The sequence below is a fragment of the Dendropsophus ebraccatus genome, chromosome 7, assembly GCF_027789765.1.
Source record: "Dendropsophus ebraccatus isolate aDenEbr1 chromosome 7, aDenEbr1.pat, whole genome shotgun sequence".
NCBI lineage: Eukaryota > Metazoa > Chordata > Amphibia > Anura > Hylidae > Dendropsophus > Dendropsophus ebraccatus.
The window spans coordinates 37,634,390-37,648,354 of record NC_091460.1 but is presented as its reverse complement, the minus strand read 5'-3'; the positions used below and the strand labels follow the sequence as shown (position 1 = coordinate 37,648,354).

Genomic DNA, 13,965 nt, shown 5'->3' with positions numbered 1-13,965 from the left:
TGCCCCAGGTCTGCAATGCCTCTCCTCTTTACCTTCCCGCCCCCCTTCATCATTGGGAACGCCCCCAGGCAGGACTTCTATTCATCACCTGTCTAAACAGTGTACATGTGCCATATTGACACAGGTGCACTGTTTAGACAAGTAATGAATAGAAATCCTGCCTGGGGGTGTTCCCAATGATGAAAGGGGGTGGGAAGGAAGAGAGGAGAGGCGTTGCAGACCTGGGGCACAGACACTCTAGACCACCTCAGTTTTTAGCTCTAACCAAGGCACCGAGCACATTTTAAAAAACAAGAGCGGTAAGGATATAATCTCATTAAACAGAAGGTAATAGCAGTTTGGTGGGTGGGTGGATACAAATTCACTTTAAAGCACCGACCCCAACACTATTGAGCATATTAGACAAAGATCATACCAAGTACAGTGAAACCTCTAAGAAGACAACCCCATGTACCACTAGTCAATACAATTTTGGGTGGTCTTCCCAAATACAAATGTATGGTTGACTGGCGTATTAGAGATTGCCTACGTATTGGAGAGGTTTCACTGTAGCATTGCACCCATTTTAAAGGAGAAGTCCACCAAAAATGTTTAATAAAGTATTGTATTGCGTCCCAAAAGGTATACAAACCACCAATATACAATTTCTGGACTTGCTTATAAAGTGCTTTTTTCCTGCACTTTCTACTGCATCAAGGCTTCACTTCCTGGATAACATGGTGATGTCACTTCCTGGATAACATGGTGATGTCACTTCCTGGATAACATGGTGATGTCACTTCCTGGATAACATGGTGATGTCACAACCCGACTCCCAGAGCTGTGCGGGCTGTGGCTGCTGAAGAGGATGATGGCAGGGGGACACCGAGCATCCCTCTGCCATTATCCTCTCCAGCAGCCACAGCCCACACTGGGAGTCGGGTCGTGACATCACCATGTTATCCAGGAAGTGACATCACCATGTTATCCAGGAAGTGACACCACCATGTTATCCAGGAAGTGAAGCCTTGATGCAGCAGTAAGTGCAGGGAAAAAAAGCACTTTATAAGCATTTCCTGTAATAAGTGTATATTGGTGGTTTGTATAACTTTTGGGAGGCAATACAATAATTTAATAAAAATTTTTGCCGGACTTCTCCTTTAAGGTAGGTGTAAATTGGGTCATGTGATGTGATGCAAGGTTTAACGGGGTCATTATATCCGTCAGAGGCAGAAGTCACCATGTAGCCCTATACTCAAGTATTATTGGCTGAGCATGCTGGGATATAAAACAGCACCTCAGAATTAGCTAAGCTCAGAAACATTGGTGATAGAATAGTCTATACACGTTTTCTTCACACGGGAATGTTTCCAGTCTTCATTCCTACAGGATAATAAGCTTCTCATGGGATGAAATGTCAGCAGGTGTGAGTGACCTCAGTGGTCTCCACAAAGTATTTAACACTTTGGGGCTTTTGCTTTCATGCAGTCAAACAGATCAGGAATGAATTAGCTGCTTCCAAGATGGGAAGGAGCCAAGTATACAAAAGGTACAAGACCTGGAATGACAGAGGCAAACACAGCTCATCCGGGGAGCCAGGCCAAAGCACACAGGCTGCATGCAGACCTTCAGCTTGTTCCTACATCATTGAGCCACACATAACCCTGACCTCATGGTGTACAGGGAAGTATCAAGAAGATCCACGCAGCTTGTCATGAATGGTTTTCTTACCGGTGGAAACATGGACAATCAACAAAGATTGTACTTCCATGTAAAGCTTAGACCGAAAAAAAAAAACAGCTCTGGTCTATAATATGAATATACCCTACAAAAGTCCAAAAATGAACACGCTGCCGGGTCAGGGGGAAATAAAGGAGAGGTGAACATACTTACCTAGCCCCCACAGCTTCTAAGGGTGGTATTACACGAAGCGATTATCGTTCGAATAATCGTTCAATCGGTCGTATTTGAACGATTATCTTTAAGTGTAATAGTAGACAACGATTAAACGACGAACGATTGGTCGCTGGTCGTTTCATAGGTTTTGAATCTATTTTTATCGTTTGTCTTTTACACATCGTTCGCACATCGTTCGTTTGAATAAGATGTCGTTAGCCGTTCCCTGTTCATTCGCAAATTGAAAGGGGAGTGTTCTTGAATTTTGTTGCTCCAATATAACCGATAATCTTTCCGTGTAGTAAAACGAACGATTATTAGGCAACCGCTATTGCGATCGTTGGAGATCGTTTATCGTTAATCGTTAATTGAAAAAAATCGCTTCGTGTAATCCTCTCTCTTCTTTATGCTTCCAGGACAAGCTCTTGGGAGCAGCACCTGCCGCCTGAGCCAATACCTAGCAGAGACGGGACATCACTCCAGCTAGTATTGTAGAGGATGACAGCCTTAAAAGGGGTAGAAAGAGGAACATTCCTAGCCCAGGTCACATGCTCCTGCCAAGTATGTGTTTGTCCACTAGTCCTCTCTTCTTCCAAGTAGAGCTCTGCAGAATAGGACCTGCTTCCTGTGCCAATCCCAGGCTGAGACAGGAAACCACTGCAGTCAGTGATTGGCTGAGACAGCAGGTCCTGTTCCTGGCCATTCATCTTGAAAGCAGGAAGCAGAAGAAAGGTTCGGGGCAGGACAGAGGAGCAGAAGGGGACCTGGCAAGTATGTTTTATTTTCTATTCCCCCTGCCCCTGGCCAGACAGCATATAAGTCTTTACACACTGACAGGTATAGCCCTTTAAGGCCAACATCCTTCCCAACAGGCAGCCCTACAACAACATTCTCCAATTTAACATTACCAGTGCTCAGAAATTTTTACAGTTAGCTCCCCCAATTGGCGATGTTTGGTAATGAGAATTATATCATTTAAATGAAGGTCTATGCTGGTCAAAATATAACTCCAAGTGCAATGCACATCCATTAAAGAGGTTTATAAAAATTATGGCTTATCCCACTAATAGTGGTAGTGCAAGGTACTGCAGTGTTACCATTCAAGTGCAATGCTGCTACTAATAGTATGGTGGTTGCAAGGTTGAGCAAAGGTTAACACCAAAGAGGCTGCAGTCCTTTAACAAGTGGCAAAACTCTTTTAAATAGCTGGTCGGCAGAGGTGCTCTTATGATTCGGGCCTCCACCAATATAATATTGATAGGCCACTCATTTTGTATGGCTGGATGACCCCTTTAAGAAATCAAACAGTATAGAATTTAGGAAATAGGCTTGATATTCACTGCTATAAATTAGGACACAGAATGACAGAGAGAGCTCTTATGGGATTGTTCAGGCTTAGAAAAAAACATGGTTAACCCCTTTAAAGAAAGCAAGCTAAGTTAAAAGGGAGGGGGCTCCTTAAGCTCAGCCAATACAGCCTATGTACTCAGTTGGCTATACAGAGGTAAGGGTTTCCTTACAAATACTATACTTTGCTCGTACACACTAAAAAGTTAAATAGAAGTTGCAATAAGTCCATTTCCCCTCTTCATGTCATTCACGAGCTCTCCGCCAAGATGCCTGACTACCTACTGTTTCCAGGCACAAGTTTAAAGCCAACAGAGTTAATGCAACACCAGCTTTACATAACACGGCAAACATGGAAACATTCTCTTTCTGAAGTTTAATTTGCCTTGGATATTAAACATTTATTGGTCTCCTCTCACCAGAAGACCACACAACATCTTTAACAAAAAAGCATAAACTTGTAAGGAGTAAATGGCTGCAGGATGAGATGGAACAAAGTCAAGTTAAAGAAGGATATCAAACTTTCTCCCCTGTAAATCACGGTGTGCTGTCCACCTGGTGCCAAGAATGCTGATTAAAGTGCTGCTGCGGGACCCACAATACATTACAGCCTTAGGCTATGTTTACACTAGGTAAAAGTACGGCCATTGTTGCCATCGGCAACAACGGCCGTACTTTATGCAGTGTGGAACATTGCCTATATTACTATGGGATCCCGGCCGGAGCGTATACACAGAGAGCACTGTGTCATACACCACTTCCTGCAGGACATACAGCAGCTGATAAGTACTGGAAGACTTTAGATTTTTAAACAAAAGCAAATGACAAATTTGTATACATTTCTGACAACAGTTGATTTTTTTTTTTTACCAGAGTACCCCTTTAAGATACTGGAGAGTTGCTAAATATAACTAGTGGCCAGTTGACAGCATGATAGCATAAGGGGTATCAATCTCATTGCTAGGGGTTCAGCCCATTGCTCCTGAAAGCTGCCCCGCAATGAATGGAGTGTTTACCAAGGCTACGTGGCCACCATGACCTGCGCTGCATTCATTCTTTATGAAGCTGGTAGAAATGAATGAACTGGAATGAATTGGAAAAGAAACTCAGAGAAGTTGGGTATAAGCCAAAAAAATAATTATAATTATATACATACATTAATATAATATATATATATATATATATATATATATATATCTACACACACTGTATATATATCTACACACACACACACACTGAATAATAATAAATAATAATAATAATAATACCCATTCAATAACCTTGTCGGTAATGGATTCATTCAAGAGATTAGAATGAGCTTTCATATAGACTGCTTCTATGAATCCATGTTATCCACTAGTTACCTGGTACAGGCCGGACAGGCAGCCACAATGTGTATGAATTGGTTAACAAGGTAAGTTCGGAGATCTGACACTAGGCAAACAATGGCATTCTCTTACAGCCGGAGAGACGTACGTCTTACTGAAGTGCAGTGTAAGGGAAAAACCTATGCGCCTACACAACACTATGTAATTATATACGATTAGGCATAGATTTTCCATTTAGATTTTGTGCTCCCCATATGTTTAGGCTTCAGGCATGCTGCGCTGGGTTCCCAGAAGTCACCTTGCCCACGTAACTCCTGGCCTTTTCTCTGTTTATCCTTCAGGCAGAAGTGACATCCGAAAGCCACTCAGGGACGTCATTGCCATGTGTGCAGGGGGATGCAAGAGTGGCCTGCTCTGAACACTGTGCTGTCTCTTGGGCTTTCATGGGACATCTGTGCTGACGTTGCGTCACAGCCATCTGCACTACACTGGCATGCACTGTACTGTGTAAAGGAGTCACTTGTGATTTTTTTTAATGTAATGTAAACAATTTTTCTTAAACCTTACACACTATTTACATTGGCAGGCAAAGCGGCTATCATACATGGCAGTCACTGGTGATGTCGCAAGATAGCACTTCCCCTGAAGAAAATTACATTAATGGGATCAAATTGAATATACTGTCCCCAATTTCTTAAGCTTTGGCTTATGCATCTGAAAGTGCAAATGTACAAGAAGGAACTTTCTAGTTTATAAAAACACTATTATCAGTAGATGGTCTCTTTACTCTGAAAGATCCACAACTTGTTGGCTATAATGTAATTCCTCACTTGTCCTGTGGTGGTGCTGCAAGGAAATTTTATTGTAGGACTCTCTCAGAGATTACGGCTCACCAATAAGGCACCCAGCAGCAGGACAAAATATAGTCCACTTACTTTTTAAAGGCTGTTCTAGCAGAAAATTATTATCCAAACCCTTTAAATTTTCCACTCATTGGTCAAAGAGAGCTGTCAAATTAAAGGAGAAGTCCGGCGAAAATTTTTATTAAAGTATTGTATTGGCCCCCAAAAGTTATACAAATCACCAATATACACTTATTACAGGAAATGCTTATAAAGTGCTTTTTCCCTGCACTTACTACTGCATCAAGGCTTCACTTCCTGGATAACATGGTGATGTCACTTCCTGGATAACAGGGTGATGTCACTTCCTGGATAACATGGTGATGTCACAACCCGACTCCCAGAGCTGTGCGGGCTGTGGCTGCTGGAAAGGATGATGGCAGGGGGACACGGAGGGACACAGGGCACTGGAGGGACACTGAGCATCCCTCCGCCATAATCCTCTCCAGCAGCCCGCACAGCTCTGAAAGTCGGGGCGTGACATCACCATTTTATCCAGGAAGTGACATCACCATTTTATGCAAGAAGTGAGGCCTTGATGCAGTAGTAAGTGCAGGGAAAAAAAGCATTTTTTAAGCATTTCCCGTAATAAAAGTGTATTGGTGATTTGTATAACTTTAGGGTGGCAATCCAATACTGTAATACATTTTTTTGCCAGACTTCTCCTGAAACAGTTAAAGGAGAAGTACCATCAAAGCTAAAAAATCTCAGGCCGGCGGGTGCGTGTGTGTGTGTGTGTGTGTGTGGGGGGGGGGGGGGGATTGTAACAAAGAAAGTGTAATTACCCACACCCTTTGCCCCTGCAGCGCTGACTTACCGATTCCTGTCAACTGCCTAGTGTCAGGATGATGTATTGTTCCATGCTGGAGGAGGACCATCAGGTATGACATTAAGCCCTAAACTCTACCCACAATCCCTGTCACTGCAATGTGGATGATCCACCCTATATAGCACCAACTGGTTAATGGTGAAGATAGATGGCAAGTGTAATGGATAGGGAAGAAAGTAGTATGGGATGCCAATGCCATGCCCAATGGGCTCACCATCCCTGCTGTCATTAAGGTTAGTCATCGAAGCACCACCATACTGAGGCCAGGCTTGGATAAAAGGTCAAAAATTAGGAAAAAGAGCACATAAAAAAGGCCACAAACTATAGTTATAGTATAGTATAAGTCAAACTGTGGATCGAAGCACAGGATAAAAAGCAACACCCACTATTTCCTATATCGGAGAACACATACTAGTAATCTACTCCAGCCGAAACACTCTTCCGTCCATTAACTAAAAGGGATATAAGCTGGAATCTGGTTGCCAGTGAGCAACATCTTTTGGTCTGGACTTGTTTTCCTACGTAAGACCCAATGTTTGTTTGGAGTGGTTTCTTGGACGACCATTGCAAACACATAGGAAAACATGGCTGTTTTTATAACACAATTGTTCTAGACCTACGGGAGGCTCCTTTGGTAGATCCGAGCAGCGCACCTGTCTAAAACGTCTTATCAGCAGCAATATAAACCATTACATGTTTGTTGAGGGATCATAAAAGCAATGAGATGCATGTCAGGGCTGCCAGAGTCAACATACCTGTTGGGTTTCCAAGCTTTCCCCATGCTGAAGTAGGCTGGAATACATTTTACTGTGTTGCCAGCGGAGTTCATTTAGGGGGAAGTCCGCACCATTACAAAAGCGACAATGAATTTGGTGCAAACTACCATATGTGTCAACACGCTAAGTGCACGGATACCGGTGTTATCGTATCATACAGATGGAGACAATGGGATGGAAAGCAAAGGACATTTTCCAGAGCCTATCTTTACTCTTAGTCGTGAAAAAAAATGGGTGATCAAAATACTAAATTCTTTACTATTTGTTTAAACCTACGTCACTAGAAGCGAAACAGTATTTCCACCTAAAAACTATGCATGAATAAAATTACACTGTCACTAAAAGCCGTGTACTTTACAGATTTCTGTCGTACCGCAAAATAGTACGTACCTGCAATGTCTATGCAGAGGTCCGCGAATTTCGGACAACTACAGATGCAAAACCGTAGTGCAGTCTGCGATTACTGGTCGTAACTATAGATGTGTGAACAAGGTCTTAGGGTGCATCCAAACAATTTCCGGAAACTGTCCATAGCATGAACTGTGTCTTGCGGACTGAATCTCGGAGCTCCCTGCATCATGATTAAATTATGATGTAAGGAGCTCAGATATTGTTTAAATGTTCGCAATGGTTTACTGACACAGCAGTGCGGCTGTGTCGATACACTAGTGTGAACTTTCAAATAGTCTTGGAGCGCCCGACATCATAATTAATCAGGATGCAGGGAGCTCAGAGATCCAGTCTGCAGGACACAGTCCATGCTACAGTTTGCGGAGATCGTGTTAATGCCCCCTTAGGGTCACAGAGCACTGAAACAAGACTAGTCCAGAAAAAAAAAAAAATACATAAATGGTTTTGAGTAAACTTATAGGAGCAGACCCTCAGATTGGAATAAGAAAAGCACCGAATGGGCTCGAGCATGGCGGCAATCAGAAGATACTAAAAGTTGTCTATACCAAAGACTGATTATAGATTCCCTTTAAGGCTAGTTTTACAGTTATTGAGGTTCCGCGCAACAAAACAAATATGGCCCCACGGCCTTACTATTTAAAAGTTATGTCATTTCAGTTTATACTGACTGGCATACTGACTGGCATACAGTGCCAAGATAATTCTGCCATATACAACTCAGAAAACATAGAAACATAAAGGGACGTCCGCATAAAAAAATAAAATTATTATTAATAATATTAATTAAAAAAAATTATATATATATATATATATATATATATATATATATATATATATATATATAAAATTATTAAGTGACAAGCAGTAGGGGGCAGTAAGGAGTTAACAAGAAAGCTTCTGGAAAAGTAAAAATATGCCCTGTATTCTGTGCAGTTTTTATTAGTACCTGATATTATAATATTAGTACCTGATATTATTAGTACCTGGCATTATACTATGACGTTCTGCACTATTTTCCTCTGCCTTGCAGGTGGTATGAAGGGTTAAAGCTAAATGAATGCGGAGCTAGGATTCCCTGAGCCAGTCATTGTTCACTGGTGTCAGCCCCTGACGTCAGACAGTGTCAAACTCACTGAATCTACTGTTGATTCTTGTGGGAAAAACACCTCCACAGCTGCTACTACCAGGCCAAGAAGGAACAATGACCTCCTCTCATGACCAGTTTTGTAGCATAAAATAAATAGCCAAGAACGCAGCCCGTTCAAGGCTCTCCGTGCTCATGAGGTAAATACCTTCTGCTAAGTCACATGAAGAAAGGTAACAGACCAAACAGGTTGTCACCTACAGGGGAAGATGAGGACTATACAACTGGTACAGTACCATACCAGTCCTATGTACTCTATAAGAAGTGTATTTATTGTCAGTTTGATGCACAATTCCAATACACTGCCAATAGTTTACCTAAGCTGGCACATATAAAAGAACCCTTAGACACTAGCTTATTTCATATGTGAATGCATATTGGGACTGGGACTGTTGCCTCTGTATAGATTTTGCCAATTATTGTGTGAGACAATCAGAGAAGCAACAATTATATATAAGTAAAGTTGAGCAGAAATGGGGTAGTGTCCGTCCCCATTGCTATCCCCTTTCGTTTACTTCTTTATTTGTAACTCTTAAGGCCCTATTACACAGAACGATTATCGGCCGATAATTGTTCCGTGTAATAGAAGGCAACGATCAGCCGACATGAACGATGTTGGCTGATCGTTGCAGTCGTTGCCTTTCAATATGGCTGAAAGACAAACGACTCATACAGCAACCACCTGCTGCCTTCGCTCCGTGGAACAGAAGCGGCGGGAGCAGACCGCTGCTATATGCTAATGGCTGCCCGGGCGATCTAGCGATCACCCGTGCAGCCCCCCCCCCTCCGCCACCGCAACTCCCCCTGTCCTCTCACCCACTCGCTGCTGCCATGTGTAATAGCGGAGGCAGTGAGTGGGGAACGAGGAGCAATCAACTGCCGACAGCACTCATTTACTCCTCATAGTCACCCTGTGGAATAGGGGCTTTAAACACAAATAAAAAAAGGCCATATTTTGGGACATATATAGCAAAGGCCCGCTAGCATTAAAATGGGTTATCCAGGAGTAAAAATGTAATACCACACCCACACACACAACCCGAGGACAGGTATGGTGTCATTTTTGGAAGAAAGCAGCTATGGTTTGCTAATTCTGGATCACCCCTTTAATTTTTACTGCCATCACTAAAATGTGTGTATAAAGAAACAGCAGTTTGAATATTGCGTTCAATATAACTCAATAGTAAAAACAAAACTTTTTTTATGGGAGGAGGTAACAAAAGATGGAGGTAGGCGAGGGGTATATAAAATATATTATGTCCATGTTCTATTATGTATTGGCTATTGTTCAACATGTGGAACAACTAAAGCAGGAAAAAAAATTGATACAACACTAGTAGAGTCAACACTAAGAGTGAAGCACGTTGGGAACAATTTTTTGTCATACTCCAAGCTCAAACAATCTTCTTGGCTAGCACTTCTTTAACCTTTCTCCTATCAATAAGACGACATTGTTTGCTTGCGCTCTCCACCCCTTGCAGAGAGGGATTATAATCACAAGTGCTCTTATTTGACTCTCATTAATTACACCTATGACATCTCAAATCATCAGTTAAAGCCAACTGCCAGCGCGGTGACAGGCACACCAAGGGCTGAGCTGCCACGTTTAAAAAAGACATACAAAAATAAAGAGACGACTGTCACTGTGGTACAATGCGGAATAGTATTTTATTATCTATTATGGGCTGTTCAGGTTAATGTAATTAGGGCATGATATAAAAAAGGTAAGAACCTGGAACGGACACCAATCAGCAGAACCAATGCTAAATAGCAGTATAACATGGGCACTACATAAGGAAGGCGGTATTATGTGAGCACTATATAAGGAAGGTGGTATTATGTGAGCACTATATAAGGAAGGCGGTATTATGTGAGCACTATATAAGGATGGCGGTATTATGTGAGCACTACATAAGGAAGGCGGTATTATGTGAGCACTACATAAGGATGGCGGTATTATGTGAGCACTACATAAGGATGGCGGTATTATGTGAGCACTACATAAGGATGGCGGTATTATGTGAGCACTATATAAGGAAGGTGGTATTACGTGAGCACCATATAAAGATGGCGGTATTATGAGGGCACTATGTAAGGATGGGGGTATTATGAGGGCACTATATAAAGATGGCGGTATTAGGAGGGTACTATATAAAGGCCCTATTCCACGGAACGATTATCGTCCGTATTCGGCCGATATCGGCCTCCATACTTTATACCTCCCTCCCCCCTATGTAGTTGTTCCCCCATACTGTATACACCCCCATATGCTGGTAGTCCCCTTACTGTATACCTCCCCTTGTAGTTGTTCACCTATACTGTATATATCCCCCATATGCAGGTAGTCCTCATACTGTATACCTCCCTCTGTAGTTGTTCCCTCCATACTGTATACACCCCCCCCATATGCTGGTAGTCCCCATGCTGTATACCTCCCTCTGTAGTAGTTCCCCCATACTGTATACACCCCCCATATGCATATAGTCCCCATACTGTATACCTCCCTCTGTAGTTGTTCCCCTATACTGTATACATCCCCCATATGCATATAGTCCGCATACTGTATTTATACCTCCCTCTGTAGTTGTTCCTTCATACTGTATACACCCCCATATGCTGGTAGTCCCCATACTGTATACCTCCCTCTATAGTTGTTCCCCCATATGCTGGTAGTCCCCATACTGTATACCTCCCTCTGTAGTCGTTTCTCCATACTGTATACATCCCCATATGCACATAGTCCCCATACTGTATACCTCCCTCTATAGATGTTCCTCCATACTGTATATACCCCCCAATATGCAGGTAGTCCCCATACTGTATACCTCCCTCCGTAGTTGGCCCACGTACCCCCATGACCAATATACACTACTTCTTACCACCCCTGCCTTCCCTGAAGCTTGTCTTGAGAAGGAGGGGGCGGAGCATAACAAGCCTGGCAGTGATTGGCTGATGCTCAGCCACCCAGTATCAAGGATCTGGTCAGCGGACTGTAACTAGGGCTTATTTTTGGAGTAGGGCTTATATTTTAAGCCTATTCTATAAAGCCTGCAAAATGAAGCTAGGGCTTATTTTTGGGATAGGTTTTATTTTCGGAGAAAGGCAGTAATTAGGAATGATAGTATATGACAGTATTATATAGGGGCTATATAAGGACAGTAACTACATTCCATATTATTCAATGGGAACTAGTTTTATGTAGGGATTATATAAGGACATTAGCCAAATTCCATATTATTCATTGGGAACCACAGTATATGACAGTACTATATAGGGACTATATACTGTTAATTAGAAACTAAAGTATATAACAGCATTATGGAGGGACTATAAGATACTATGATGACTGTGGCAGCCAGCAGGGGATGTTAAGTCAGAAGTGCTGTATACTTTGGTCTGTGAAATCATTTACAAGTATTATTATAGTCATGATATTATACAAAGCACAAGAGCTAGCAGCAACTACAGCGTTAACATAAATGGCATATAGCAGTACTTATCAGTGACTTGCAGAATACTTGTCACATCATGTGCGTGCATGGGCGAGAAGGAATACATGATAAGACACTAAGTGCTGATCCCATGTTAGCGGAGCCCGCACTGGGGGGTGGGGGCATGATATCTGACATGAACATATGAAAGAGTAGCTCATAGAATACATATACAATGCCGACTAACCTATGGACTAATATTGTGGCCCTGGAACAATAATAGCCATCTAACTAATGCAGCTTTAAAGGGGTACTCCGGCAAAAATCTTTTTCTTTCAAATGAACTGGTGTTTATTTGAAATTTCTATTGAGGTTTTCCCATACTTAACAGCTGCTGTGTGTCCTGCAGGATGTGGTATTTTCCTTTCCAGTCTGACACAGCGATCTCTGCTGACACCTCTGTCCATGTCAGGAACTGTCCAGAGCAGGAGAGGTTTTCTATGGGGTTTTGCCACTGCTCTGGACAGTTCCTGTCTCGGACAGAGGTGGCAGCAAAGAGCACTGTGTCAGACTAGAAAGAAAATACCACTTCCTGCAGGACATACAGCAGCTGATAAGTACTTTAATACTAGATTTTTAGTGCAATACTTTGCTCTTTATTTTTGGATGGATAGATGGATCTGCCTATGCAAGTTGCATCATTACATTTGGCAAAAAAAGAGCAATCCACAAAATGTATCTGGAGCATGTAAAACATAAACTATCTAGAGAACATAAAATAACCTGCACCAACAGTGCAATGCCAACGGTGGAAAAGGGAATGCATGTCATACAAAATAAAAACTTGGCAGGGACCACAACTGATAACCTAAAGGCAAAGTCACTGACGATAAGAGAGGCCCCAGGAGCCTATCTCTCCACAGATTATAACGATGCTCAAGAAAACAGAAGGAGGAACATAAAAGTAGTGACATATGTTGCACAACATGTTCTAGGACTGCATATGCCGCCCGGCCTGGCACACTGACTAGAACTGCTTGGCAGCACTGACACAGCTACCACTTTGCTGGATATAGAGCCAAAAAGCACTGTGCAAAGAAATACTGCACTCACATAACAATTGTATGATTGGAAGAGATTTTATAGAACATTTACATTTTACATGGGTATAATATAACCATTCTATATAAAAGGCTGATGGTTACATAACAGACACTATTCTAAAGAACAATTACTTACATTCAGATTTGGGATGTAGAAAAAAAAAATAAAAAAAAGTCTTGAAATGTGGGGGGCACAATGTATTTTTTTTTCTTTTAGTAAAACATTTTTCCATTGTGTCAAAAGAGTAAAACCTATATGACAAACTACATAAGGGTCCTTTTACACACAGATTATGTGACAGATTATTGAAGCCAAAGCCGGGAACAGACTATAAACAAAGAAGAAGTCATAAAAGAAAGACTGAGATTTCTCCTCTTATTACATCCATTCCAGGCTTTGGCTTCAGTGATCCGTCAGATAATCAGTGCGTTTAAAAGGAGGTTAAATTTGGTATCGCACATACCCAGAGAATAAAATTATTATGTTACCTTGCACCCAAGGTGAATAATTTATATTTAAAGGGAATCTGTCACTAGGTTTATGCCGCCTTAAATGAAGGCAGAATAAACTAGTGACAGAAATGCTTAACAGATTGGTGTATTACTTACATTATTCTGTTTAGCCATTCTCCTAATATGCAGGAGAATAGGATCCTTGTCACACCCCTGCCCCGCCGTTCAGTTGCTGATTGACAGTTGACTGCCATACACAGCATGGATAGATAACTGCCAATCAGCAGCTGGTGGGCGGAGTTTTCTGCTTCTCATGAATATTGAGGACTACTGGGCTCATGCACATAATGGAGAGGACTACTTATT

The 13,965-nt window shown here is 41.9% G+C and overlaps 1 protein-coding gene across 2 annotated transcripts in view; it reads right to left on the bottom strand.

Moving 5' to 3' along the window:
- GRK4 (G protein-coupled receptor kinase 4) overlaps positions 1-13,965 on the bottom strand; it is a 152,737-nt gene that overhangs the window by 94,646 nt on the left and 44,126 nt on the right. The window contains exon 1 of one of the 2 annotated variants that reach the window (XM_069977351.1): positions 13,756-13,842. The exons of the other annotated variant lie outside the window; for it this stretch is intronic. The gene's annotated coding sequence lies outside the window, so the exon portion shown is untranslated. Of the gene's footprint in view, positions 1-13,755; positions 13,843-13,965 lie in introns of those variants that run through there. 2 annotated transcript variants of the gene reach the window in all.